This window comes from Lepidothrix coronata, unplaced genomic scaffold, assembly GCF_001604755.1.
Source record: "Lepidothrix coronata isolate B3197 unplaced genomic scaffold, Lepidothrix_coronata-1.0 Scaffold94, whole genome shotgun sequence".
Lineage (NCBI taxonomy): Eukaryota > Metazoa > Chordata > Aves > Passeriformes > Pipridae > Lepidothrix > Lepidothrix coronata.
In genome coordinates this window covers 3,158,522-3,182,282 of record NW_016690274.1, presented here as the reverse complement: position 1 = coordinate 3,182,282, position 23,761 = coordinate 3,158,522, and the positions used below count along the sequence as shown (strand labels likewise).

Genomic DNA, 23,761 nt, shown 5'->3' with positions numbered 1-23,761 from the left:
GGGAGCGGCGCGCGGCCCCAGCGGCGGCTCCGGAGGAGCGGGAGCGGCGCCGCCACAGCCACCGCACGCACCCGCACACGCACCCACGCACGCGCGCGCACACACACGCACCCGCACACCGGCCCGCCCCGCCGCCCGCGCGGCAGCACGGACCCCCCTGCCCTCCTTTCTCCCTCCTCTTCCTCCTCCTCCGCCCCCTCCTCACCCCCCGGAGCGGAACGGCGGCGGCGGGAGGCTGCGGAGCGGGCCGGGTCGGCGGGGTCCCCCCTGCCGGGCGGAGGCGGCGGCGCTGGTGGCGGCAGCAGCGGCGGTAGTGGCGGCGGCTGCCGCCGTGGTGGTGGGGGAGGCGGCGGAGGAGGAGGAGACGGAGGAGGAGGAGGAGAAGCGGCAGCGGGGTAAGGCTGACCCCGCCGGACGGGCCCGGCGGCGGCTTCCTGGGCTGGTTTTGTGGTCCCGTTCCCGGGGGGCTGCGGGGAGAGGCGCGGGGGCGGGGGGCCCGGCTCTCCCGCAGCCGCCCCGCGCTGTGCCAGGGTGAAGAAGGCAGGGAAGGCCTGCGCGCGGGGAGGGAGCAGCCCCGGCACCCCGCTCATCCCGGCGTGCTGGGGCGGGGTGGGAAAGCAGCGAAGGCAGGGGAAGCCGCCGCGCAGCGGGACGTCCAGCGAGAGATGGAAACTTATTTTCCTTCGCGAGCCGCTGGAGCTTCCCGGCGCGGGGAGGGATCGGACGGCTGCAGCGGCCCGTGGAGGGGCGGGAGCTGCCAGCGGGCTCGCCTGGCTGCGGAAGGGAGGGAGGGAGAGAGGGGGCTGGCCCGGCGCTTGGCAGGTGACAGGTGTGAGTGCGCTGGGCGACACTCCGCCATTTGAGGATGAGTATCCGAGCGTCCGAGGTGCGATTCTTTGGTGCCCGGTGTCTTTGTGGGGGCTAGCTGGGCTCGATTCCATATATAGTATATTTGGGACGTCGGTTTCCATTGTTCGAGTCAGTTTAATTGTTGAGTAGACATTCTTGAAATGGTTCTGATAAGACAAGTTTTGAAGAGAGGAGACACGTCCTGTTTCTCGTTTTCTTCTCTTTTTCTGTTGTGTCCCTCTGAGAGCCCTGGGAAGGCTGTGCGGAGGTGTGTAGTGCTTTGTCTCATTCATTGAAAAGCTCATGCTAAAACTCTGCATGCTCAGCCCAGATGTAGCAAGGCGTTCAGGGCAGAAGCCTTGTGTTCTTTGTAATGTACCTGGTCTCTCAGCAGGGCCTGGTTTGTGCCCAGGACCTGTGGGTGTCCCTGTATTAGTGATAGTAGGTGCATACATAAAAAAAGAATTCCAGAGGAATGCTTCTTAGCAAGGAGTGGCCTTCAAGTGTGGTTTTCTAGTCATTATAAGTTTAGGGTATTTGATACAGACTGACAAAAGCAGTTTCTGACGTTCAGCAGTAGAATGCTGAAAGCGGTGCTGCATATAGTTTTCAGTACTCTAATGTGTGTCTTCTGAATATCAGCAGAAGTCAGATAAAGTCGTTATCTTAGACTGTTCAGATTGGTTTGTATAATAATTTAGGCACCGAATAATTTAGGTACTACACATGTGCTGCTTTATAAGGAGGGCTAATGACACTAATAGCAACAGCATTATATTCATGATTGGCCACGGTTTTTTTTGAAATTGAGAATAATTTTCAGCTTGAGTGCTGATTTCATACACATCATTCAATTATTTGTTCTTTATCTATTCTATTGTAATTGGGTTTTGTCAAACCCCAGAATTCTGATACCTGCTTTTGGTAAGAGGGAAGTTCCACTGACACATTAGGCGACACATGTCATCAGCTTCAGTAAGTTCTACTCCAATTTAAATGAAAGTTTCAGTCATCTGAGATTGTTATCCATATGTTAAACTTAGGGATGCTCAGCTGTAGATAGTACCTTGGCTTGTGCTGCAGCAGAACGGACACTGAGCTGAGTCTCAGTTTCTTTTAAAAACTGAGAAAATCTGTATGGTTTTTCTCATGTTGCTTCATAGAAGAGCCTGGAAGGGGGAAGGGGAAAGGAAGGCAGTTGGAGGAGAACTCAGTCTGTGTCATTCCAATTTTGTGTTTGAGATGCTTGATAAAGCATCGTCCATGTTTCATTACGTGTGGGGGCAGTGCCATCTTGCTATGCTACACTGCTCTTGCTTATACCAACTTTCCAAGACTGTGAAATGTAAACCATTTTCCTTCTCAACATAAGAGAAGTCGTAGGGTTCTGCTCTCTTCCTTTATATTTGCTGATACAATAATAGAATTCTTGAAAATGGGCACTCTTCCTATGACAGTGTCCTGGTATAAACTTCTCTTTTCCAGCAGTGACAGAATGGAAGAAGGTAGTGGTTTTCCTCACTTGATTTGAGTGCTGAGGTCTTATGTTGTTTTGTGATGGTCTTTGGCTTTATAGGTAACTGGTATGTTTTTCAAACCATGTAGAATTAAACCTGTCATCTGTTGAAGAGATTATTCTCAGCAAACTTGTATGTATGTTTTGGGTTTTTTTGCTAGGCAGTTTAAAGAGCTGTTGGCAGATTATTTCTTTGTGAGAATGTGCTTTGAAACATAAAACTAAGTTACTCTTCATCCTATTACGAAGTGCAGCCTCCTTATCATGATCTTCATGCCTGGAAGCACTGGAAGAAAAAAGGGTGGTCAGATGTGACCTTAAGTTTATGAAATGACTGTAAATTTAGGACTGCAGGATCAGGCTGATCTTTTCTGAACTGCTGCAAGCGGAATGCTGAATGATGTTGCTGTTGGTGCTTTTACAGGAAATAGAACAAAAATTCCAGTGATTCAGAACTGGATTTTTTTAAAGCTATACCCAAAACTCAAATATTTAAATGTTTGAAATGAAAGTTAACTTTTGTTACCACGAATGTATGCAGTAATTCAAGTTGGTTTGTTTTTTTTTTATTTTAATTCCAAAGTAGGTTATCGCAGCTGGGCAAGTGAAGGCATTCTGTTTGAAACAAGAGAAATGCTGGTGGATACTCTAAGACATCTTGAACCCTGCTTAGCAAACTGGTCTGGTTTGGATTCCACATATTTAAATGCAACTATGAAAGCACAAAAGCTGTCAGATTTACAATAGGATAATATTTTTTTACAAACTCTTAATTGTAGTCAGGAGTTTCAGTATAATAGTTGTTTCAGTTTCACCCTCTTTTGAGAATGCTTACCAGAAAATCACTGACATAGTATTGATGCTTTCCCTGACAGAAGTTTTTGTAGACCTTTATTCTAATTATACTAAAATTAGGGATTTATTTTTATTGAACTGATGAGTAAGCTCAACTCTCATTCAAGGAAGTATTCCAAACACTGTACAGATGTTTACTGAGTTTTCTAGTTTTGTTTTATGATGCCTTTGGATTTTGGAGTTCCTTAATTGTTTATAATCGGGTTCAAGTGAAACCAAGTGAAATAGCTTGACATAATTAAAGTTAAAAGATCTCTGATGTTTGTGTATAATATCCTGATATTCTTGGAACGTATCTGTTGCTGAATGAATGGCATCACTCAGGATGTTCTTGTTGCCATAGGTGCAGTTAAGAGGTCATTAAATAGTTAATATTTTTAGAATGTGTTAGATTAATTTTTTTTTGTTGGTTGCAAGAAGTTAAGCATAACTTGGTATGTGCTAAACAAATTGTAAGGTAATATCTAGTCACAGAATTTAACCAGAAAAAGACTCTTTTGTGTAAAATATGCATTATATTCTTAGAAAATAGCTATGTGTAATCAGTTTTTGTAGCAATATGGAAATTGTGTAGCTCTTTCCTATTCTGAGCACAGATTAAGATCAGATTTCACTGTCTTTGATGTTGAGTGGTTTAAAACTCATTCAGATCCTGGTTGTACTATGAGCAGAATTTAATTTTTCTGTTATTTTAAAAATCTCTGTTTCAGAATGGATGTAAACCTTGTGCTCCCTTTAGGGTTTAGAAAAGCATTAACTCGGGAACACCCAGTGGTAAAAGAAAATTGTAGGTTGTATATAGGAATTTTTAAAAAATAAAAAAGTCACCCAAGCAACCAGAACTGTGCACCTATTAGTCAGGATATTGTTAGGCTTGCTAGAATTTACCAAAACCAGGACACAAAGCTACTATATATGCTCACTGAACTTTGACTATCTTAAGCTAGATGAACACTTTAATGCAAAGTGTCTTAAGCTTGTTCCAAAATTAATCAAAGCTGGTGCTCTGTGGTGCTGGCTGGTTGGTCTGCTGGGGCTGCCAGTGGAGAAGGCAGAATTCCACCTGCCTTTCCCCTCATCAAAAGCATGAATTCGAGTTTCTTTTTTCTACAAAGCTGCTAGTTTTCACAAAATTTGTAGAACCCTCTTTGTCTGTGAAACTTTTATGTGTCCTTTAAAATGCACTTGAAAATGATCAGAGGATGCAAATACTTATTAAAAGGACAAATAAAATACATAAATGCAATTTCTTTAAGAAACCTTAGTTAACTAGGCATGCTAGAAGATAAATTTTTGCAGTTTGGGAGTTCAGAATCAGCTGTCCTCACATGGATAAGATGCTGAGATGCACTAATTTTCTGGGTTTGTTTTTTAAGAAATAGTTGCTTTTGGGATTTGTATATCTGTGTAGTGTATAAACAACCTTTAATTTGCCTTTCTGAAGTCACAGAGCTTGAGTAATTATGTTTCCTTTGATCCTGTATCTCAGTAAATTTTGAGCTCCTCCACTAATTTTCAGCAAAGAAATTAGCCAAGGGGCAAGGTCTCAAAGATTTTACATTTTAATAACGTTGAACAAAAGTTAAATTTGTTAAAGTTGATGACTTCATTAAGATCATCTCTTTAGGGGAAAGTTTTGCATGAATTTAGGAGCTACCTGTGTTTAGCCAGTTGGCCCGCAGACAGTTGTCTGTGGGGTAAGAACTAGGTGTGAAGTGCAGTACTCTTTTCTTCAGTCAGTAGTTAGAGGACAGGAGAGGTTAAGTATATTGTGGCTAATGCTTGAAAGAGAGCGGTAAGATAATATAGGCATCTGGGATAGAGGTGGAATGTGACTAATTGGAGCACGGAAGCATGTCTGAGACAGTGCAAATCTATGGGAAACGGGGCTTTGCTAGTTTTGCTATTTATGGGACGATGCCTTTGAGAGGAAGGTAAGCAGCAGCTGCCAGTTTTGGTTTACTAAAGAAAAATCATGTTAAAATAGGTTCTTAAGAAGATGAAGACAAAGAAAAATAGGGTGGGGGACAATATGTAAGGTACAAAGCAGACTGCTGGCTGCTAAGGTTGTCTTATAACAGTGGTACACTTTTGACTACAGTGTAGCAACTGTTGTTGTGAGTGGCTGTGAGATGTTTGGTGACAGTGTTGGTTCCATGTGTACAGAGCCTCTTGAGCTGTGCCTGTATGTGTGTTTGTGTGGGTCTGATTCAACAGGATTGCCTGCACTGATACAGGGCATGAAGCAGCACGAGGCAAGAATGTGCAAACTGCATAAGACATATCTGTTGTTCTCAAAATATGCTGTCAAAAGCATTATTTTGTTACACCATATATAACTGTAGTTTCTTTAGACAGTGTGACTTAAATGTTTGTTGCATGCTTACAGTGTAATGCAGTCATGTCTGTGGGCTGTTGCATGCAATGGCATATTTAACGTGCTCACAGGTCTAACTGATTTATCTGTGAAGGTGGGCCATGCTAGTATCAAATTATTTAGAAGCCTGAAGTTACTTGCTTTTTAATATAGATTTATTATGGACTAAATATTTCATGGAGTTTTTTGAGTCTTGAAATAAGTATTTACCTGGTGCATCTCTATTTTGTATGTAACACTAGTAGAAATGGATAAGAAATCCCTGGCAGACGGGAAGTACTCTAATACCTTTTAATTTTATTTGCTGTAGCCTGTCTTTATTGTTCAATAATATCTTGCTGTTATCAGGTATTTTCATAGATGACTTGTAGAAAAATCAAGCATAAATATGTCAAAGCTAGGGCTTTAGAATGAATTTTTTAAACGAAATTGCATTGTGTGTAAAAATCTCTTTGGTTGGTCCATCTGTTTATCACCGTTCTCAGGATGTCTTTTTCAACAGGGTAAAATAACTAAAAAAAAATACAGTAAGTTTCAGAATTTAACTACCCCACAAGACACCAGTACTTTTTACTGATCCAGTGCCTCAGAAGCTGTGACTAACATGTAGGTTCAGATAAGTCATTTGTTTTCCTGGAGCCGTTTGGGGTTTGGAAATCGATTTCTGCTTTATACTGAAGGCTAGAAATGCAGAAAAGTCTTTTACCGTCTAAGTCCTAAGCCTGATTTCCCCAGGTGGAAAAAATTAACTGTTTCGCCTACATAGGGGGGAAAAAAAGACACAGTTAAAAAAAACGTTGTACAGTGTGGCCTGTAATTAAATCCTTTGTCAGTTCATGTTGCATTTAAACTCTTAAGAAAAGCCTCTACCCCCTGTGTCAGTGCTATGCTATGTTTCTCTGTTTACAGTACTCTCGTGTCTTTTTACAGCGTATTTTTTTCTGTTTGTTTTTTCTTTGCTTTTTGAGAAATCTGTCCCATGCAGAATTTCTCTCCTCCAACCACTTTTTTACTGACACCCCATCATATTTGTAGGTGAGCTAGAGAAGAGGAAATCTGGTCCTTTGTACCCCCTCTTCACTCTCCCTTTGCCTTGCAGGCAGTATATGATCTATACTTTGCAACTGAAGCATTAGTTCCCCCTTGTTTAGACTTCTCTTTGTTGTTCCTTTGTTCTAATATTTCTCGGAAAATTTTATTTCTTAAGAGACCCATTCAGCACTTGTCATTTCATTCTTGTTTTGTTTCTCCTTCAGAGTATCAATTGATAAGTTTGCCCCTGCTCCATTTGGGCTTTCCTGAGCGAATGACAGGGGAAAAAAAAAGGGTCATGAGTTCTGTACTTGGATTTTTTTCAATTCATTCAGCTGGTTCAAACTGCTACTTTCCATTTGTTGAACAAGTATTTGTTTTTTTAAAGGGAATGGTAGGTTATCTTTCTTAAAGAGCCTTCTTAAGTCTAACAGGCTTAAGCCTGGGAGCAGACAATCTCCAGTTGCTCAGCAAAAGTATGCTTAAAAAGGCATTTATGTTGATAAGTACAAAGCAGTATGTTTCACATTGACTTATGAAGCTGTTTCAGTTAAAATATTTGGTGTCTTGCTCCTTTTTCTTTTTTTTTAATAGTACTCTTGTCTTTGGTAAATGGGGATGAGATTATTTTGCGTGTGTGTCCCAAACTCTGTATTTAAAACTGTCTTACTGGAATAATTGCCAATAACAGATTATGTTTTACCTATGCTTTGGTATTGGCTAGAGAGTTTGACTTGGATTAGGCTATTTAGTGCAAGGCACAATATTTATTAAATAAGTCACTCCTAGAAGAGTTTGCGGTCCCCTGAATAATAAAGTTGTTTACCTAGATGCATATATTGGATTAGACAAAGACATTTAGCAAAGTATGTTATCTTTCACCTATTATGCCTGTTAGTTCTCCAGTCATTTTAAATTGTTCCAATCTTTTAAAATTAATTAAAACTGGTTTTAATAGCTGTAATTCATTTAGTGATGCCTTGACATGACTTTTTAATATTTGCCTGAAATACATAAAAGAATTATGAAATTACTTGAGTTAGACACCAGCTTGTATGTGTTGGTAGCTGCTTATGGCAGAGGTAGGTGTATCATAGCTGGGAGTTGAAGGTTATCACAGTGGATCATGTCTGATACACCCAGGACTTCAGTCAAAATGAGAAGAACTTTTTTTTCTTTGTAAAATGAGTTGAATACAAGGAGAATTTAACCACTAACAATTTTTTAAGAAATATAATTTACTTTGTAGTGTATCTGAGTTAGAACTTAGTATGAACATATGTGTAAANGGGATTGCTACAGAATTAGTTTTTGCTCCTGTACAAGAAGCACATTTCGATTTTCCTTTTCCATGCCTAAAGTGCAATGCTTTTTGATTCCTCTTCCACAGTATCTGGTGAAGGAAAATAAAATAAATTGGAAGCGGCAGGAGAAAACTGTCATTTGGACTGTGGAAATTTCTGTTCTCTCCAGCCTCTTGTGTCTAGCAGGTGATGTGTTAAGCAGTAAGGTTCAGAGAAAATGCCCATTATTTGTTTCTTTTTTTTCCCCTGCATGGGGCTGAAAACCCCTGTGGTTTCCAGACTGAAAGGAAAATACGATTTCTACCAGTAGTGCTTTCATGCATACGCTGTGGAGGAAAAATACCAATTAGATAATGTGTTACCTTCACTATTCTGGTTCATAAAGGCCTTGTCAAAGCTGTGAAAGGTACGAACAAGGCTGCGTCATTTTGAATGAATGAAAGTGTGTCATCCTTCCATAATGTAGCAGTCTGCATACAGAGGTTGCTAGTGTAGCTGCAGTTACATGTGGAGAATGGTGTTTTTCTGGAAGAGCTTCCACATTGACTTGAGTGAGTATGACTTTGCTGCCGTGGAAAGGAATGCTCTAGCTATTTTGTTAGTATTTCTGCATAAATTAAATACTCTTGGAGTAATACAACAAAATGGCCTCAAGATAGCTGGTTTAAAGCAAAACATGGAAGAAGGTAAGTGTTTGTGAGCATCAGGGGCCAGTCTGATAGTTTGCTGTGACTGAACAGGGAAGATTCCTTTCACTGACATAAGCAGCTGGTTGTTCATACTAGTCTCATCTGTCTGTGAGCTGGGTCAGTCTAAGTACTGGGGGTTAGAGAACTACCCAGTTTGCTCTTTACCTGTGTTAGGTGATCTCATGGAGTGGAACTAACCCCTTGGTGCTGAGGAGCTCTTAGATCAGTTTGGTAGTCTACTATAACTTCACACTGATGGGATTGTTTTCCACATCAATGCTGGGGTATGGATTTGCCATCCTTTCCCCTGAGTTCACTGATGTGATTTTAGTATGAGCCCATAAAGAGGTTTTCCTGCAGAACTAAGGTGTGGTGAAGAAACAGAAGAAATAAGAGTTAATTAAGCTGGTATTGTTGGTGAAGAAAGCCCCTAATGGAGCCATAGACCTAGGAGAGGTGTTACCACAGACAAGCAGAAAGACCAGTTCAAGGATTCATCTCTGCCCACTGTGGCACTGCATCTGTTCACAAGGTCAACTGAAACACTGAAATAGTGTGAATTACAAGCTAGCCCTTCAAAAAGTAGGACAGGAACTAGCTGAACTAACTTAACCACAGAATTCACTGATGTGGATTCTGCCACTATGTTAAATCTTCACTAGTGACCTACATGAATGAAAGATGACAATGGTAATATTTCTTCTGTTCCATGGATGTAATCAAGGAGTCTTAAATGCAGTCTTCTCTTTGTCAGTAAGAATGGCTGTGTTTTTCTAAGGTGTTTAGTCTTTAAATGTTGTAGTCCAGTTTTGCGGTAGAGTAGGAAATTCAGGTCCTGTTTAAACTTGTGAAAACGTGGCTAATAGATGAGCATTAATGCCATGAGTTATGTAAACTGTGGAAGGAAGGACTGAGAGAATTGTATAGAAAAGAGGTGCTACACTTGTTGACACTTGAGGAAAGATGTGGTAAAAATGGGATAGCAAAACAGGTGTTTTGTAAAGATATTTGCTTCACCTGTGTACTAGAAGGGAGCATTATTTGAGGTGGCCCAGAGTTAGAGCCTTTCATAACCTTTAATGTTTGTAAGAGAAAACTAGTGAATCTGTTAAATTATTGTCTGCTATTCAGACTTGTTAATGAATATAAAGCTTCATTTAATGATGAGTGAATTAGAACTAGTGTCTAGGTATTCTCTTTCTTTAAATCACAGAGTTTGGATGCACTTGGGAACACAACAGTAGTTGCTAATCTGGCCTGCATGTTCAGATTCCAAGTTGGCAGATACTGACAACTTTTTCAAGCTAAAGCTTAATGTAAATGTCCATCAGTGTACAAAATGCTGTACAAACCACAAATGTATAAGCCTTATCTAGGTGCTGAAGCTTGATTTGATTTCTTTCTTATTTTCTTGGTTGTGTTTATTATATTTGTTTTGCTTGATTTCTTGTGGGTTTAGGTTTCAAGGAGTTACACTGTGATAGAGAGTGTCTTAAAGTCAAAGTACCACCTAATGGTATTAGCAGAGTTGATGGAGCTACAGGCTTCCTTCCTGTTGAAACTGGCCAAAAGAATGGGCCAAACTGGAGTTTGTTTCTTCGGTGTAGAGCCAACGGCAACTCTCAGGAATGTTTTTTTCCACTCCCCATCAATGAGTGGGGAAGTTCTTGCCAATGCAAATGAGATTGAGACCTGCAACTTGCCTCAACATAATATAGTTTACACTAAAAAGAATACTTTAGCTAGAAAAATATTCAGTTACACTAGCATGGGATCTTGTTAATTAAAAAACAATTGTCTTCATGTTTGAAGTTTTCAAGAGTCTTGTAGTAAAATACTGTTTCAGGTTTGTCTGTGTGACTTTAAGCTGCTGCCTGTTTGTGATAAGAGCAAGTCATCACCTTACACTGTCGTATCAATGAACGCTGCAGAATGCCTACACTGACTGTGCAGACTGTCAAAATTTATTGATTTCAAAAGCACTTCCTCATTTCATGTTTTACTGTTGCAGGGCATCTTCTGTGACTCTTGTAGCTTTGTTTTCAGGTATACATGAGTTGACTAGGATTTTAAATTGATTTAGGAGAAGCCTAGTGGTGCAGCTTTGTTTGCCTTCTGAACTTAAGAATATATTGCCACTGCTGTATGATCCTTTCTGAACCTATTGTGAGAATTAAATTATGTAATTGGAAGGAATAGTACTTACTTTGCTATTCACTTATAGCAAAACTGTGGAGATATCACAAAATTAAAAGCATAAGAGATTTTTTTAATAGCCTTGTTCTTGCCACCTCCTGTGAAAAGTCCCCATCTGCATTTTTAAATTTTACATGCCTGTAACCCATGGCTTAGTATTTTTGCAGGACAAGCATTAGAAAATTGGGATGGGTGAAAAACTGAATTCTTGTGAAATACAGAGTTCAATAGTTATTAATCTTTTGCCACTTTATCTGCATGACACTGCTCATCTTATCTTTCAAAAGTTGGTCTACTTCTATTAACAGGCCTCTTACCTTTGTTGCAAATGTGAGAAATGTATTATTATGTCTAAGTTGTAAAGAGCTATCGAGACTAACAGAGCTACTTTTTCTCCATGGACTTGTTTAATATTTATTTTTATGAAATGGGTTCCTGGCTCTCTTTAGTTTCCTGAAAATACCCAATATCTGGCTATATCTGTGGTTAGAAGATAAACACTGAGGCTTAACGATTCTTCTTAATTGTGTGTACTTTTTATATTTTCAGTGTTTAACTACGATTGTAAAGAGAGAGAAAAAACACAGCTGATTTCTTAATAAAAGGCTGTAAGATGATATAATACCCAGAAAACACCATGGAAGGTCAAAATCTGAGTGGGAATTGTTTATTTCTATGCTTTTGCTCTGCTCCTCTCTGCACAGTTTCCAAGAGAGGGCCTGGAATGGGGATAATACAAGGACAAAATCTTAATTGAACATGTTCTGGATTTTTTTATGTGAATTTTAATCTTCCGTAAGTCTTACTGCTGTTGTGGGAGTCTCTTTTCTTCCCAAGTGGTGTGACAAAGCGGACCTTACAAGGTTAGAAGCTCTTTTCTCACCTGGTGCCATGAGGCATCTTTGCTATTCTTTCTCAGCTTCCCTCTGTTGCTTTCCTGAGCTGTCTTTTTTGGAGAAAGTTACTTATTTTTTTTTCCTTTTGAGTATCTGGTTGTTTTGTTAATCTGTATCTGGTGTCAGGGCCTTTATAAGCATTTATAATGTAAGGTAGAAAAAGTAGAAGAAAGGATTAGTGGTCATCTTTTTAAAGGTTATGACAGCAGGAAGCAATAGGTATTGAGAAGCCATGAATACTGGAGGCATTTCAACTCTTAACTGCTTTCCTCTCCCTTTCCCTTGCTAATCTTTCCTTGAATCCTGTGTGGAATGAAGTGAAGAAAAAAGGAAGTGGTGGTATTAGTCCCTTACATAACAGCAAGTGCAGTGATCGCATCTTTCTTTCCTTAACAAAAGGCTGGAGAGCAACTAGCATTCTTCTCTTCCTTGAAGGCAGTTCATAGTGAAACAGGGAAAACCCTGGGAGAAAATAGCAAATTCTAAAATTATGCATTATCAGTTCCTAGGTGAGAAATCTGTTTTATTCCAGAAGAAAATAAATATGGCAAAATATTTGGGAGCTATATGAATAGCTGTTTAAACATCTGTCAGTTACTTTTCCCTCCTTGTGTATAAAATATGGTCTTGGAAGAAAAGCAGCAGGAAAACCAAGTTGTATTGGCACCAGCATGAGTATTTCTGTTTGACTCTTGCCTATCAACATGTTACCTCGTGTTGTTGTAGGGGTTTTTTCCAGGTTAATGGATGGATTTTTATTTTTCTCTACTACTATGGATGTGGCAGAAAATAAGTGGAAATTAGAGGCTTCCTCCCAAGTGTTGCAGTGATGGTCTTGTGTTTGTCCTTATATATGTTGGTTTGGCAACTAATAGAGAAGAAAGAGAAAACAACAACTACCTTCTGTGGCCATGGTTCTCCTGTTCTTTCCCCCATTTTCCCAGCAGCTGTTCTGCCACTGTAGTTTCATGGGTGAAGGTAACTGCAGATACAAAGTTAGCCTGAAACTATGGCAGCCTGGCTGTGAGCCTTTTCCTACTATGGACACCCTTCATATCCAAGGGCCTCAATTCCCTTTCTAGAGAAGAGGATTGACAGAAAAAGGGACTTCTGTAGCTGTGTTAAATAGCTAAAGGTCTTTTCTTCCCTTCCTCTTGGTGGGAGGTTCTCTCTTGGGGTTGCTTTACCAATCTTTCTGAAACCTCCACAGGCTCTCACTTCAGGTGCTGTCTTTTAGCACAGTTGTTTCCAATTTGCTGCGAACAACTCAAGGAAGTGGTTTGCTGTTATTAACCCTTTTTCATTCCTTCTGTAGAAGATGTATATCTCCTTCTTCTTATCCTACAGGCCCACATTATTGCTTGTTTGTAACAGCTGCCAGAGGCAACCTTGTGTAGTTGGACTAGCTTTTAAACTTCTTAAATGTTTATTCTAGTGCTAAGACAATGTAAAATCAGAAAAGTCTGTTTTAGTGTTGAGTACATCCTTGATTTATTTTTTTTCCTCCCCTCCTCCAAGATTGTCCTTAGGAAATGTTAAGAGTGTAATTCGTAAATCAGTGTAAATTGACTCGGCTTTTTTCTCTGTGTTCACCCTGGCGTTCATCTGGCTCAAAGCCAAACTAGCAGAAAATTAACAGAACCTTATCTCCTGCCCTGATTTTGCTCCATGAACTGGCTCACTGCAGAATTAGCAAAGTGCCAGCATTGGCTTAGGTCATGGGAGGGAGAGGGGGAATGCATGCCTGAGAGCAGGAGGAATGAGAGTGGCAGTATTGAATTGTTTTGAAACTGCATTTTAAGGAGTGGCTGAAATACCCAGCCTTACTGTCATTGAGACATTATGAGTAAATGATATATTGGTAAACAAGTCTTTGTCATCTTGATTAAGATGATAAAGAAATTTTTTTTTGCCGGTCTGGCTTTCAGTAGGTATTTACGCAAATGCTGGATTTACCAGTGACACCTCACCCATCAATTAAAGAAATTGTTTGAGTTTTGTAAAGAGTGGAAGAATGGAAAAGAAAATACTGAGCCAGCCCAGAAGTAAAGTATTCAGCCAGCCTAGAAGTAAAAGTGTATGTGTGACACAATCCCCTGTGCTCCTTGACCAGGAGAGAATAGCATGAGGGTTGCTGGGAAATCAAATCTCAGAGTTCATGAAATAAACTGAGATGTCTTTCAAGGTATGAGTCACCTGTTATAAATGAGAAGGAAGCAGAAGTTGCCATGTAGTTACTTGGTCCGTGATTAGGGAGCAGGAGGGAAGTTGGAGCTTATGGTACTTAGCTGCTTAGTTATCTGACTACATGCCCACTGGCCCACTTGCTTCAGACCTTTCATTCTGCTTGCATCTGTTTCTGTGGGAAATAGGACCAGGAGCTTTCTAAACAATATCCAGGTGCCTGATAGGGGCCACACATTTTAGTCTTGACCAATTTTCAGTGACTGGTGATACTGTCATATTACTAAAGGGGGAAGTTTTGAAAATGGTCAGTGTACTTCCAAGGAGTGGGTGGATTTTTTTCTTTGCTCAGTAGCCACTTCCCACCTACCCACCTCTCAGCTGACTAAATTGCTATGGAATGGGAGTTAGCCTAAGAGATTTCGCCTTTTCGGAGTCTGCAGGACAAGGTGTTAGTGGTCATGACTGAGGAGAGCGAGAAAATTGGGTTTAATGCTGCCTTGAGGCTTGTCCTACTGTGCCAGTTTCAAGTGTCATTGCAAAAACTTTTCCAGTATGGCAAAATGAAAAAAAGGAGAGTCTACTTTTGGTTAGAAGCCTAACAAAGAAAGTTCAAAGAATTTTCTATACTAACTGTGTAGTCGTTTTCTGAGGAAAGTATGGGTAAAATGAAGTACAGCAGTGCACAAAACTGAAGATGTGTTCTCTTTGATCTTCAGACATATCTTTTAATTGTACATTCGGTTATTACTGTGTCTTTAAGCTTGCTGTTGTCAAAAGATGACCTCTTTGAATAAACTCTTGCATGGAAATGTCTGCAAATCCTTAAAATAACCAAAAGTGTTTGGCTCTGTTAGAACAGATATGCTTTATATTTCACTAAAACACGAGAAATATATGGCTGATTGCATTAGCCAGTTATTTTCTATGTCATTAAAACTTTTACCTTTGCAAAAGAAGTAATTATCCTTGACTTCTGCTTTTCAGTTTGATAAAAGTTTAAACTGTTACATGTGTAACAGCTTTGTGTGGTTTACTTAAATTGATGTGTGAAACATTTTAATATACCAGTTGATATTTTCTGGGTTGAAGTAGTATGACCATTTTGTAATGAAACATTTTAACTGAAGCTCTTGTTGACCAGAAGGAAATATGCTGTGTGTGAACGGTGTAAAGACAAAGACAGACTACTTTCCTTGAAAAGCTGGGAAACCTAATTTTGTGCCCGGATGTTCTCAACAAACTAGTTTTCCATTAGACTTAAATGATTAATTTAATCTCTTATGATTAGATCCTGATCTTATGATGGTTCCAAATCAAGGTTCTTTTTTCATTTTTTAAATGAATGAAAGGAATTGATAGTTTCTTGACACTTGTATTTTAACTCTCTTTTTTTTTAAAGAAGATGGTCACAGATGTTCATAAGGGAGAGGTTTTTTAATTTCTTCCCTTTTTCTGCAGCAGTTAGGGATAGTGATGCTGTAAGTATATTTGCTCTGTTAAGGGACCATGATAATAGTTTTCAGGTATTTGGTTTTATGTCTCTTTTATGTCATGCAGAGAGAACAGACATTTGCTTCTATTGGTATTTGAGCAATAGGGAGTCTGTGTGTGGGAGGGGGGAAGTCTTCTCTGATAATCTGTTCTGAGATGTTTACTTCTCTTTTTTTGGTCAGAATCATGTTTATTTACTTTTCTCCCTTGACAAAAAGAGGTACTTTTTTGTTGTTATTATCCCTGCAAGTTAAATGCATCGTCCTGCTTCGTGTAGGTAGCGATTTTCTTTTTGCAGCTCAGTCACATCTTTCTTGGACTGAGAGAATGAAATTTAAAGTGTTGAAAATTGCTGGAATTAGAGGGGGAGAGCCTGAGCTTTGAGTCTTAAAATCATGCTGCTGTCTTATGTATTAAGGTAGATAGAAGTTTTACCAGAGCAGCCAGTGAAACTATCTTTCAAGAGCAGATGCAGTTTCCAAGAACTGGATCAGCAAGTCATTGTAGGCAGACATTTGGGCTTCTATATTGAGAATGTTGTAGTTCTAAACAGTGCTTGGTAGGATTTGTATCAATAGCACATAAGTTGAAAGAACACTGCAGAGGGTTAGACTTTCTAGTAGGCATTATTGACTCACCTGTCCCTTCCAAAGAGCTGCAGATTAAACTGGGTATTTGCTGTGTGAGGTTTTTTCCACAGTAATGGGGTTTTTTCTCAGGACCTTTCTCTTCCTTTCTTCATTTACCTGAGTGTTCTACAAGGGAATCTGCACTGTCCTCCTTAAATATCTGTTTTTAACCTTTTCTTCCAGTGTACAGTGACAGACCTGTGTCAAACTAGATCTTTAGCTGGTTTTGTCTTGCTGATTGTGGCAAGTGGAATTTTTATTATGATCGGAAAGTGAAATTTCTTATTGTGATTGCTCTTTAACAGATGAGAGATTAGAGAAAAAGGGGTGTAGGGTAGTTGAAGTGTTGGTTTCTGAATATATTTTTTGTTTACTGGGAGGATGTGCATGAAGAGACGACAGGAACAAGTAGCAAAAGAAACACTCCGTCTGCTCCAGTGGTTTTGCAATGAGCTGCATGATACTTGGTGGTGCTTGAGCCCTAGCTCCTGAAGTTAGAATTTGAATGTTCTTAAAATAGAAGCTTCTGTCCTTTGAAGCTGAAGAACATAATCTGCATATATAAAAATTCAAGGTTAAAAATTTGGGGGAAGAATCTTGTTAAAAACAAATAAAGAACAACAACCAAACCCCCAGCAAACCGACCAAAAAAACCAGAAAGCAAACCAAAATCCCTCCTAACCCCCCCCAAGAACCCAGAGCTTTCTAGATTAATTTTGACTGCTTCTATTGTTTTCCCTATTTTTAATCTTTGAAACTGATGAATGTGGGTGATGTTGAAATGAAAGAGGAAAATAAGAGAGAAATGAGGACAGGGTTCCAGGAGTAGGAAAAGTTCATTCCAAGTCCTTCAGTCAGATAAAATTATCAGGTGTCATTAGCAATGAATGTGAAACTGAAAGTCTGTGCTGAGTTTATAACTGCTCAGAGTCCAAGCCTTCTAGACTGGTTTTAATCATTTACCTGCCATGCTGTCAGGGAGAGACTGTGGAGCCTAGTGTTTTCTCATATACCTTAGAATTTCCCAAAACTTAGCCTCTAATGCTTAGTCTGCTCCATTAAAGGGTGTGACCTGCTGGTTATCTGGAATAAAACAAAGTGAAAGAGAGAAAAAGGAAATTTTATTGATAAGAATATCTTTCTCCTTTCTTTCTTGCTTGAAGTCTTTCAGAAAACCAAAGCCCATTTTTATTTGGTCGTTTGTTTTGATGACTGTTTCTTACTTTTGAAACTGGAGTTGCAACCACTTGTAGTCAGCTTCATGCAGATGACTACAACTAATGTAAAATTACATTTGTTGTAAAGTTAAAAATGTAAAACTGTCCAATTGAAAGTTGGGTGTTCTGAAGGGTTTTCATAATTGAGCGATAAAATACAGATCTAAGCAAACGCAGGTTGAAACCGTTATTTTTGTGAATTTCCAGATACCTGTACAGCTCAGTTACTTGATGTGCTTTGTTCATGCTTCGTGCCTTGCTGCACTTGCAACTTTGGTGGGCTTAATTCCAATTTTAAAGAACCTAGTGGAAAGATGAGTTGGTATTCAGAGATTACTTTTCTGTTCTTTTACCAAAATGATGGGTACTAGCCCAGTTGCTAACAATGAAGTAGTTTGTCTTAACTCCTCAGAGATTCACTGAAAGCTTGAAATCAAATATGTGTAATCTTTACTATGTGTTAATTCAGTACTTCAGACTATATTTTAGTTACAAAGTGATGCAAGACCAGGAGTTCTAGAAGGTACCTGAAGTCAGCTAAGAGTTTTATTTTCAAAGGCCCAGTGTCTTTAAGCATGCACATAAAAGTGGTAGACCTGAGAACCAACTTTTAATTGGTTGCTGTAAGCAATATTGATATGGTTAGTTTTGTTAATGGTAACAGTAGGTTACTTTATTTATAACTAGCACGATGCTGTTTGACTGTTAGCTCTAGTGTTCAACAATCATTCTCCTTGTTCCTGTAACTGGAAATAAAACAGTGCTAATCTAACAGTTCCCTTCTGTTAAAAATTGACATGTCTCTTCTCCTACATGTGGGCTTGTCTTGGCACTTCTTAGGTCCCTCTTCTATGCAGCTCAGTTCGCTAAAGACAGAATCAGGCTCCCCCTTATGCACCAGAAAATCACTTTCTGCTGATGTAGCAAATGGCATTTCTTCTTTTGAGTATCCAGTGAACAGAAGACCCAGAGAAAAGTTTCGGGGTTGGCAAAAGGAGAGTAAGACCTCTTCTGGCAGGTAGCAGCAGCAACCTGTTGAGCTGGGCTGGATTTGGAGGGGTGAGGGCATGGAAAAAATGAGGACAGGTATATGATAAACAGATAAGGAAAGTTCACTGAAGGTAACTTGCTGGCTTTTAGTAAATAATATCTTGTTAAAGGATTTATCTCATAACTTTGACTTCAAAAGAAGTTGTGATACAGGACGCTTACCAAAAGAGCTCTGCGGTGGTATTTAGAAAGGAACCCCTTCTGAGTGACAGAAAGCTGCTCGTTTGCTCAGCTACCCATTGTAGGATCTTCTGAGAAGATAGATTAATTTAGGCCCATCTGTGTTACTGCAGTGGTATGGTAAGACTTATGTAAGAGACAATATGCATTTTTAAATAATGCCGTTTACTTTTTGTGCATAAACAGGTAGTAGTTGTGTTGGGTGATGTATTTGGGCACATCAAAATTTATGTCTCTTTATCACAGTTGTGTAAGACCAGGTAAGGTGCTAGAACAAGTACCTAAATAAAATTGTATGTTTGTGGGCTACAGTTTGACCATGAGTTTGTCAGAATTAAAACCCTAACAGTAGTGTAGTGAAACCTGACCCCTGAAGAGGTGTGTTCGAACCAGATGAGAAGCCAGACTGCTGTTACAGGACTTCAGTCTGGTGTTTCCTTTACAGTATAGGCACTGCGGAGTTATACTACAGGACGATCACTTGAGGTCATTTGGTCAAGGTCTGAGAAATACACTGCTTATCATTATTTTGTGCCTCTTAATTGCTGAAAAAGTGCACACTTCTGCCTAGTGTTTTTGTCTGAATGGATTTGGAAGTGCACAACCTTAACCCCTGGGAGGGGATAAGCAATAAGACAAGAGGCAGTGGGCAGAAACGGATGCACAGAAAGTTCCACTTGAACATGAGAAAGAACTCCTTTACTGTGCGGGTGACCAAGCACTGGAACAGATTATCCGGAGAGGTTGTGGAGTCTCCCTCACTGGAGATATTCAAGAACTGTCAGGACACAATTCTGTATTGTGTGCTTTAGGATGACTCTGCTTGAGCTGGGAGGTTGAACCAGGTGTGCTGTGGTCCCTTTTGACCATCCTGTATAAGTTGTATTCAAGAGAGACAGGCTTAATTGAGCCTGTGTCAGTGTTTCACACTAAATTCATTCCTGCTTGAGGTTTGTTTTTTATTAAAAAAGTAGTCCAGGCTTTCATGTATTATTGGTACTGGTTTGGCATGTTGTAGTATCTGTTGGAAGGTAAATAAGGAATCAAAGTACTAAACAAGATCTGCTGCTCATGTCCCAGCTCAAGAAATACCCTCTGCTCACCAGTGGCTGAAAAGACTACAGCGTATACTTGGCATCAAAAATTCTTCTGAATCAATATTATAAGGCTCATTCTTTAGTTACAGTATTCCTTATTTAAAATTCTAAACTGTACTTTGAATTAAATCTAATGATAAACATATGAAGTTAACAGGTGAAGAAAAATGCATTTATTCCTTATTCTCAAAGTTGATAGTGTTAAAAATGTCTCATGAATTCTTTGAAGCAAATTCATAGCAAGAAACTACAGAAGTTGGACTTAGCTGCTTGATATATTTTCAGCTTAAACATTTGAAAAGATACATTTATTCACTTTTCTGATGTGTTCAGAAACTTGCCTAAATGTGAAGCATGTATGTGTAAATAAGGTATGAACTTAAATAAAAGACTGTTACCAAAATTAGTGGGTTTTTTTCCCCTGTAAGAAAAAAGTAAAAACAGACTTTATTTCGGATATTAGCTGCAATCCTCTTAAAAACAGTGCTGTAACCAAAAGGAGGTAGAAGATTATGTGCCAGGGATGCTGCTTTTGTATGCTTTTGAAGGTGTGTGCCCCCTGTGTCTTGCATACCATACTAATATGATATAAACCAGCTTCTGTGTCGAAGCTTTGTCCACGCAGTTGTAAACTTGAGTAATTTGTGTGCCAGTAGCTCTTGTCCCCAAGATAGAAAGTGCTTATATCAGTGGAGTGCAACCAGCAAGGGTTCATATCTTTTCCTGGTCCTGTAGAGATCTCTGTGCAGAAGGAGTAAAGTAGATGAGTAACAGAGAGGCTTGTCTATAGCTGCTGAAGGTTAAAATCCTATCAAGGAGGTAGGGTGTAGCCCTTACACAAATAAGAGAGCTAGTATTGTGAGACAAATTACGTTGTTTTAGTCTGGTTACTTTATCAGGGCATAGAAAATGTGCTTACATATAAAGGTGCTGTAAACTGTTGTTACTGTCTTAGCTTACAGTTTATTTTCCCCTTCTTATGCATTGCCTAGGATTTGTTAAAAGAATAAATGCAGTAGGATCTTGCCCATTTGTCTGAAGGGCAGACATCCTGTATCAGGTTTTGTGTATGAACTAGTGAAAGAAACAGTAAATGATAAAATACACTTGTTGAACAAACAGAAAATTATAATGGGGGAGAGGGGTGGGAAGTGGGGCGGTTTAAAGCTTCTGTTTTAAAAAATAACAGTTTCTAAGGGACTTTCTTATAGCCCTTGCATAGTATTTCCTGAAAAGTGGGTGGAAGCCTCCTGTGCTTTTTTTTTTTTTTAATGTGCTTGTGAGGTAGTAGTATTCTCTTTTATTCTGCAGTATTTGGATAATGCACTGTATCAGGGAATGCCAAAAGATTGAAAGACCCAAGAGTGTAGCTTCATGAGCATTTCTTTCCATGTCAGCACTGGCATGGGCTGCCCTGACCTTAGCTTCTTATTCCTGCCTTACCCCTTACTTGTACTGGTTTAACTAGTTAATGTGCCAGGTGGCTATGCAGCAAAGCAGATTGTGGAATTTACCATCAGAAAAATATTATTTTTAACCTGGATCGATTCCCTGACTGGCCTCACTGCTCAGCTGCACAAACAGTTGTGCCAGCACAGCTGAGGAATGAACTGCTTAAGCTGGTACTGCAGTGGAAAAAGTGTTGTGAAACTATAGCTTAATCTGTGTGTTCTAGGTACAGTTGTACTATGCTGGCAAAATATTCCTCACACAGATACAGCTTTTATCAGCACAGTTTGATTGTGGAATGGAGAAAAGGATAATTGTGGGTTTTGCTCTGATACTTTCATATTGTCAAAATATATAAGGTATATATACAACACATCTGACAGTTCTGTATAATAACTACTGTTCTTTACATAAACTGATTTCAACTACTCTGGATCATTAGAAAATTAAAGACCTATAAAATCAAGATATCATCTGTTTATTTGTGCTGTCTACTTGCAACATATGTAATGTTGAGATAGTTGCTCCCTTTAATCACATCACTGTTCCTGCAGATGATGAAAGAATATTAGCAACCTTTATTTTAGAAGGTGAGGGCACCAGAAAGTCTAACAAGAAGTGAAATTCACAGTTTTTTGTAGATATGATAAGAAGATCCTCTGAAGAAGACGTTTAAGATTTCAGGAGATAATATGCAATTTCTTAAGAGTTCCTTCTTGTATAGCTCTGAGTCCCCTCGGGAAAGAAAGAATCATTCATTCTTTGTCCTGAAACTTTGACTCTCCGATTGCTTGTCAAATGTCTGGCACGTAGGCAGTTATATTCTTTAATTTCTTTTCTGATTTAGGTGTCACTTAGCTTCAGTTCTCAATCTCATGTGTTAAATGGAGAGGGGAGGGAGGCAAGTATTCTCCCTTACTTGGACTTTGAATGTTGATATGTTTGAATTTATTATGCTTTGCTTTTAAATTTTGTAATTCTGCATATTGGTACTTATGGTATACAGTGATGAATAATATAGAGCTGATACCGCATTTCTTTGTATTCGGATACCATTCAGCTGATATGAGCTTTTCTTTCCTCAATCATGTGCCTAATAGTGTATTTCTAGGATTTTCAAAAAAATGCTGCACTATTTCATATTTTTTACTCTCTGGTTGGTAAATATCTAAGCTTTCATGTGGCTGTAAAGCAGTATAATTTATTTCCTTTGGTAACTAGTGTTTGGAATGCCTTCTACCCAATTCAACTTCTAATGTCTGTCTGGAAGGGACTTTAATACATGCAGAATGAGAAGTCTTAAGTTTTGAAACAAACTAGTATTCTAAACACTTTTATTAAGCGTTACCATATAATGTTGAAGTCAAACAATTACAAATCGATTGAGAAATATAAGGTAGTGTTACAGTAGAAATTTGTGCTTCACTTACTTCTTTCGAGTTCACTGTCCCTATGGCAACAGCTGGAAAGAGCTTTTTCTAATTATGCAAAGTTTAAGGTTTCATTAAAATGGAGGGGTTAAAAAAAGCAGCTCCTAAATTTCTACATTTTGTGGCTTGGAAAGGAAACACAAATCTGTTCTTTGTAGACTGTTTTTTGCTGACTGTTTGTAGCTGTCCTAAGCACTGAAGAGAAATTTTAATATAAGGGTAAGCTTACTGGATCTGCACAAGAGTGAAATTGTTAAAAACACTGATATTTTAGAAAATTATGCAATAGTTTAGAAGCTATAAAGACAACTCTAACAGAATTTCTTCTAAAGTTGGACAAAGGAATATGGGCAATGCATTTCACTGCAATAGTAGTTTCCTTTGCTTTTGAATCTATAAGAAACATATTTCTAATATACAGTGTTGCTTATAATGGAGTTTTCTTTATAGAATTCTAAGTTATGGGAAGAACTGGGTTTTGTCTCTTACAATATAAATTGAGATACAAGGAATACTTTTCTTAAAAGGCATGTTACATATATTGTTGTAGAGTTTAAGTAATTGTTAGTTTTTACTATGAAATGTTATAATGAGTAGAATGTATTTTATTCTGCTCTTATACATATTAATTTTACTATTAACCTAGGCGTAGGAGCATTTCACCATTCTTCATTCTATATTCATATAACTGACATGGCAGTTTTCACTACAGAATTTCTCGGTTTAGAGTATGGTGGTTTGTTTTGTTCCTGAATGATAGGAGGCCTCTCAGGTTGGTGGTATTGATATTGGCATTTAGTTTTTGACTGGAGCCATCAATCCTGCTAGGACTCACTACTGGTAAAAGGGGATTGATTTTTACTGCAGCTGAAACAAGCAAGTGAGAATATTTCAGAAGATACTTTAACATTGTGAACTTAAATGGCTGTAGATTTTTGAGTTCTAATTTATTTATGGTAACCTGTGTTGCATTGTGACAAATCCAGTGGATTCTGCGGAAGACTTGCTTTACGTTTTGCTTACTTCATTCCTTGCATGCTTTCTGTGCCATGTCACTAAGCCTCTCTCATAGGACTGAAATTAGTCATGTATTCTAAACCTATCTAGCTCTCATTAAGAGAGCATAGTATGGTCAAAATTCGTGCTGCAATGTCTTGAAAATTTATCCAGGTGTGATTTAGTTACTTACTGTTACACACTAAACTGCTCTATCTGTCCCCAGTGTCTCCCAGTGAAAGGGTTGAATTGTCTTGGTCAGTGTCATTAGAACTGTATGTGTATGGCCAGTCTTCCACGAGCGAAGATTTGGGAAAGGTC

At 39.0% G+C, this 23,761-nt stretch overlaps 1 protein-coding gene across 2 annotated transcripts in view; it reads left to right on the top strand.

Annotated features, from left to right (window-relative positions):
• The first annotated feature begins 289 nt into the window (after window positions 1-289).
• Window positions 290-23,761, top strand: part of TAB2 (TGF-beta activated kinase 1/MAP3K7 binding protein 2) — a 64,114-nt gene continuing 40,642 nt past the window's right edge. Inside the window, exon 1 of one of the 2 annotated variants that reach the window (XM_017822043.1) lies at window positions 290-395. The gene's annotated coding sequence lies outside the window, so the exon portion shown is untranslated. Of the gene's footprint in view, window positions 396-839; window positions 1,118-23,761 lie in introns of those variants that run through there. The other variant, XM_017822044.1, reaches the window with a different exon arrangement.